A 6,830-nucleotide genomic window follows, 5' to 3' on the forward strand; every position below is an offset into this window, starting at 1 on the left:
TCATCTTGTCTAGACGGGTCTGGTGAAAGGAGATGGGGATAAAATTCTTAGAATTCAATAGTGAATAACTGTTATTATGACAAATTGCAACTATCACAACTGTAAAGGTAGAAGCTTTGTAACAAAAAGGAGGGAACAGTTAATCTTTTTTTTTTTTTTTAAGTTTTTATTATTAATTGAGTGATAGTTTACAGAGGAGAACATCAGCTTTACATTCATCCTATCATATTTTGTTTCATTGCCATGATTACAATTCCTTCCTGCATCATCATTCAACTGCATTTGCTTCCAATCCCTCTGTTTTGGGGAGTAGTTAATCTTACAATCCAGGAACAAAGGAACTTAAGACCATCCAGGGTGAAGAGCATGAGCAGAATGTGGGACCCTATCCGAGAAGCAGTGACACCAGAGATGGAGGCAGAGATGAGGACATGGAGAGAGAGAGCAGCTGAGGACTCCAGACTCATGGCAAGAAAAAGACTGTGCTGGCAGTCGGGAGGCAGGCTTGCAGAATGTGCCCTTTGATTGTTTAAATGATTTTATATGTATTCCTGAGTGTTTTTGTGTATATCCTCCCACATACACACTCACACACACACAAACCCACAGAGAGAATAGAAGCAAATACTGTTGAATGATGCGCACAAAAGGGATTGTAATCATTGCATTGAAACAATGAGTGTAAAACAGAAGTTCTCCCATGTAAACTATGACTCAATTCACAATAAAAACTTTAAAAAAAAAAAAAAAAGAAATAACTATCTGATGTTCAATCAATTCAACAGGTAGCATATGATCAAAAAATGATAATGTTGAAGGAAGACGTCTAAACTGTATTGAAGACAATGGCAAAAAACAAGACTCCAGGAACTCATGGACTACAAATTGAAATATTTCAACAAACTGATGTATCCCTGAAGATGCTCACTTCTCTATGCCAAATAATTTGGAAGACAGCTACAACATGATTGTATCTAAAACGTTAATTTTCCATTAAACCTATAAACCCAAAACCAAACCCTTTGTCAGTAAGTTGATTCCAACTCATAGCAACCAGTATAGGGTTCTGAGGCTATTAATCTTTATAAGAACAGAAAGTCTCCTACTTCCTTCAAGGAGCAAATGACTGGTGGGTTGAATTGCCGACTTTGTGGCTAGTGGCCTAGTTCATATTCTACAGTGCCAACAAGCTGTTAGGCCTATAACCAAACCAAACCATACTCACTGACATCAAATTGATTCCAACGCATAGCGACCCTATAGAGGGTTTTTGAGGCTTAAATCTTTACAGAAACAGAAAGCCTCATCATTCTTCCACAGAGCAGCTGGTGGTTTTGAACAGTCAAAGTTTCAATTAACAGACCAGTGCTTATCCTATAGTTATACCAGGATTGCTGTTAGAACTATATCTCTTAATAAAAAGATTTTACTCCAGAGAAAGAAGAATGCATATTTTAAGATATAATATGAAAGTGAAGTGAGAGACTTTTGAATCAATAAATTACTCAGTTTCAAGTCATTCTCTTTAGTTATAATGAAACTAGGCAGGTCAACTTAATGTGCATAACCTTACCTGTCAATTAGTGCAAATGAATGATCTTAAAATGTCTCCATTTCTCTTTTGCATATACCTCTGAAATTTCCCTAAGAAGCTTTAGTGGACTTTTGGACATGGCATGCATTTGTTCTTGCTCTCTTTCATACTGAGTCACAAAAGAGAAAGCTAAACAGTCTTCTATGACCCAGTAGGCACAGCAAGTCAGAGGTGTTAAGAAGAAGAGCATGATCAAACAAAGCCCCTTGCTCTCCTATTCACCTTTTTTAAAGTTCCCTCAGTTCATTTTAATTTAAACAGAGCTTTGTCCCTATGTTCTTTTCTCAGCAAAATATTCTTTACAAAGGCTTTGACTCTGCTCCAAAAGATGAGAGAGAAAATGAAAAAGTTTTTGAATCTGAGAAAGATCAAGTTATACCATTCTAGTCTAGATAGGCTTTATAGTTCCTCAGTCAGATATTCTAACTTCTAACCTCAAAACTGCTATAACTTTCTGGCCTTTGTTAGAATTGATGGCATCAGCACAACTTCCTATTCCCATCTGATAAGAACCAGCTCAAAATGAACTCACTATTTTTTTTACTAACTTCCTTCCCTGATCATGTCTTTCTTTGTATTAGTTGTGTTTTTGTTTTGTTTTATTTTTTGCTGTTGTAACAAATTAGATAAAACTCCATGATTTAAACAATATAATTTTTTAAATTATTGTATAGTAATATCAGTTGGACTGTTCATGTGGTGCTGGACTGCGAATCATAAGGTTGGTGGTTCAAACCCACTGGCTTCTCCTCAGAAACCCTATATAGGGCTGTTATGAGTCAGAACTGACTCATCAGCATTTAACAACAACAATGTAGGTTATGGGTCTACCGCAGGTCTGATTGGGCTACACTCATGACTTTTTCATGTGACCTTGAGCAAATTTCTTATATTTTTCTAATAAGCTTTGTCACATATAAAATAAAATTAATCTTTAAGGGGTGTTAAGACAATTAAATTAAATAAAACATGTAAAAGAGCTTAGAATAATGCTTACCACATAGCCCATACTAACCACTATGGGCATTTTTAAGAATTAAAAAATTATTAAACAAATTTAAGTTTTAACTTTCCTAACTTTTAATATTAAAGGGAGGGGAGATTCAGTTTATGTAGCATGTGAATAACACAATTTATATATGAGAGTTCTTAAAATCTTTTTGTCTCTTTCAAATTAGTAGAATTATAAATTTTTTTAATTCAACTTTTTTTGATGTTCAAATTTTCCAAAATGTGTCCATGTGAGACATTCAAGCAGGTTTCTATTTTAATGTTGTCCCTATGTTTGTTGCTAATCTGATAAATATTAGTTTTTTGCTTCTGTTACAACAAAATAGTCCAGGCTCACATTATAATTTTCTCAGCATAAATCTGGAATCATCTAGTTTCCAAAGAACCCTGGTTTCTTGTCATGTAGAAGAGTACAGGCATACTTTAGACATATTGCAGATTTGGTTCCAGACCACTTGTTGTTAGATATCATCCATTTGATTGATTCATAGCAACCCTGTGCACAAGAGGACGAAACACCACCAGGTCCTGCATCATCCTCCAATTGCTGCTACGCTTGAACCTATTGCTGCTGCCACTGCCAATCCTTCTCGTTGAGGTCTCCCTCTTTTTCACTGATCCTCCACTTTACCAAACATGGTGTCCTTCTCCAATTACTGGTTTGTCCAGATAATATGAGAGTGAGTCAAAAATTATCTGCACTCCAGTTATAATAAAGCACATGTCCACATTGAGCATGCACGTGAAATGATTCTGTCGAATAGAAGACTAACTCTCAAATCAGCAATAGCTCTGCCCATGAAATATTCTATGACAAACTTGGGTTTCAAAAGTTTGTGTGAGATGGGTACCACCACAATTCACAAAAGAGCATAAACAGAAGTGTTTGCATATCTGCAAATGAAATTTGGATCTATACTTGTAGAAAGGTGACAGTTTCTTTTAAAAATCACTACTGGTGATGAGACTTGGATTCATTATTACGAGCCTGAGAGTAAACAGCAGAGTATGGAGTGGAAACACCCTCAATCATCTACCAATAAAAAGTTCAAAAGTCAACCTTCAGCTGGAAAAGTGATGCTTAGTTTTCTGGGATTCTCGAGGACCAGTAGTAGAACACTATCAGGAAAAAGATTCAACAATCAACTGTGGTAATTACAGTGAGATGCTAACTGAAGAGCTGAAGCCTAAATTTAGAATTAAAGGCAGAGAACTGCTATCCAAGGGTATTGTGATATTGCATGACAGTGCACGCCCACACACCTCTGCTCATACTGTAGCACTGCAAAAACTTCATTTAGAGACGTTAAAACGTCATTCCAATAGTTCTGATCTTGTTCCATCACACTTTTTGGTCCTTGTAAGCAGCCCTTCGAGGACAAAGATTCACCTCTAATGAAGAAGTAGAGACAGTGAAGACTGCTGTCTTTACTTCTTGTTGTTGTTGTGTTGTGATGTGCCGTGGAGTCGGGTCCGACCCATAGCGACCCTATACAGGGTTTCCGAGGCTGTAAATCTTTACAGGAGCAGAAAGCCTCATCTTTCTCCCGTGGAACAGCTGGTAGTTTCGAACTACTGACCTTGAGGTTTGCAGCCCAATTCGTAACCACTACGCTACCAGAGCATCCTTCTTGTACTCACCCTCATATGTCCAAAGTATGAGAGACAAAGTCTGACTATCATGGCTTCTAAGGAATATTCTGATTGTACTTCTAACACAGATTTTCTTGTTCTTCTGGTAGTCCATGGTACCTTTAATATTCTCCAACACCATATCTCAAATGCATCAATTCTACAGTCTTCCTTATTTATTGTCCAATTTTCATATACATGCAAGCTTATTGAAAATACCATGGCTTGGGTCGGTGCACTTAGTCCTTCAACTAACATCTTTGCTCTTGAACCCTTAAAAAAAAAATATTGTGCATCAGATTTGCAAGAAAGCAAGTATTTCAATAAAGTAACATATTTTTTTTGTTTTGTTTTCCAATGCATATAAAAGTTAAGCTTACACCACACTTTCCTCTATTTAGTGTGTGATAGCATTATAAAAATATTTAAAATATTGTGAGACATACTAAAATGTGACACAGAAACAAGAAGTGAGACCATATTATCAGAAAAATATAGGCAATAAATTTGCTAGATGCAAGGTTATGATAAATCTTCAATTTAGTTAACAAGAAAAAAAGGAATCTAAGACAATAACGTGAAATGCAATAAAGTAAGGTATGCCCATATTTAGAACTCAAGCCTAGGTACTAGATGCTGTCATTGCTAATAATTTGTCTTTTAATCTAGCCCTTTCCCATAGACAGAACAATAAAATATACATATATTTATATCCCACAAAGTGTTTTTTATCTTTTAGATTTCATCTCCATTTTTCTCATGGTAAAAATTTTGATTCCTAACAGAATTAACATATTTACTATTTGTTTGATCCTGGTGAGGTGATGGTTAGAGCTCAGCTTCTATGGAAAGGTTGGTGGTTCAAATCCAACAGTGACTACACAGGAGGAAAGACCTAGATACCTGCTCCCATAAAAATCACAGCCTCAGAAACCCTATAGCGTAGGTTCACTCTGTTTAGGGTAAATATCTGGTCACGGTGAGTTAGAATCAATTCACTGGCACACAACAGCAAGAGAGCATACAGAATAACCTTGGAATTGTTGAGCCAATAAAACTATCAACAATAAATCTATTAAATAAGGTTCAAGTGAGTTTTGGGTTGTTATTTTTTAAAAGGAGCTCTGGTAGCACAGTGGTTACAAATCAGGCTGCAAACCTTAAGGTTAGCAGTTTGAAACTACCAGTGGTTCTGTGGGAGAAAGATGAGGTTTTCTACTCCCATAAAGATTTATAGCCTCGGAAACCCTATGGGTCAGAACCGACTCGACAGCACTTAACAACAACAACGACAAGCAACAATGTGTTCACACATTACAACTGTGACGATTGTGCTACTTTCATGAACATTGATTGTGGATCCAAGTAAAATTAAATCCTTGACAAATTCAATCTTGTCTCTGCTTATCATGGTGTTGCTTACTGGTCCAGGTGTGAGGATTTTTATTTTCTTTATCTTGAAGTGTAATCCATGCTGAAGGATACAGTCTTTGATCTCCATCAGTGTTTCAAGTCCTCTTTGCTTTTAGGAAGTAAGGTTGTATCATTTACATATTTCAAGTTGCTAATGAGTTTTCCTTCACTTCTGATGCTTCATTTGTTTTCATATGATCTACCTTCTCTACTTATTTGCTCAGCATATAAATTGCATGCTGCTGCTGCTGTGTGCCGTGGAGTCGGTTCCGACCCATAGCGACCCTGTACAGGGTTTCCGAGGTTGTAAATTTTTACGGGAGCAGAACGCCTCATCTTTCTCCCGCGGAACCGCTGGTAGTTTCGAACTGCTGACCCTGAGGTTCGCAGCCCAATTCGTAACCATTACGCTACCAGAGCTCCTTGCTACCAGAGCTCCGGTGGAAGGGTACAAGCCTGGAACACAATTTTCCTGAGTTTAAACCATGCATTATACCTTTGTTCTGGTTTAATGGTTATATCTTGGTCTATTTTGGAGTCCTGGTGTGGTCTATTTTGAAGTCCAGGTCAATGTGCTGGACTTCAAAGTAGGTTTAAATCACAAGGTCAGAGATTCAAGCTCACCAGATGCCCCTCAGAAACTCTATACAGAGTCGCTATGAGTTAGAACTGACTCAATAGCACTTAACAACAACAACTTGGTCTATTTATAGTTTCTTCATGAGTACAATTAAGTGTTCTGGAATTCCCATTCTCTGAAATGTTATTGATAATTCGTTATGATCTACATTATTGAATTCATTTACATGGTTAGTAAAGCACAGGTAAACACATTTCTTGTATTCTCAGACTTCAGCCATGATCTATCTGATATCAACAGTGATATATCTGTCTTCCAGATTCTCTTCTAAATCTGGCTTCGATTTCTGGCTATAAAAATGTCTTATGATTTCCATCTGGTAAGACTGGGCTCAAAGCTCATCAGTTACTGTTTTCTTGGCTTGTTTCTTCAGTCTTTTTAACTCCAAGCCTTCCATTGGCATTTTCTCCTAAATATTACTTTCCAACTGATTGAACTAGTTTTAGTTGTCCTAGAAGTTCTCTCACACAGTTTATACATCTTATTACTTAAGAAAATCTATAGTTTTTCACAGCAATTTTCATCTTTTTGTTTTTGTTT

This window comes from Chrysochloris asiatica, unplaced genomic scaffold, assembly GCF_000296735.1.
Source record: "Chrysochloris asiatica unplaced genomic scaffold, ChrAsi1.0 scaffold00149, whole genome shotgun sequence".
Lineage (NCBI taxonomy): Eukaryota > Metazoa > Chordata > Mammalia > Afrosoricida > Chrysochloridae > Chrysochloris > Chrysochloris asiatica.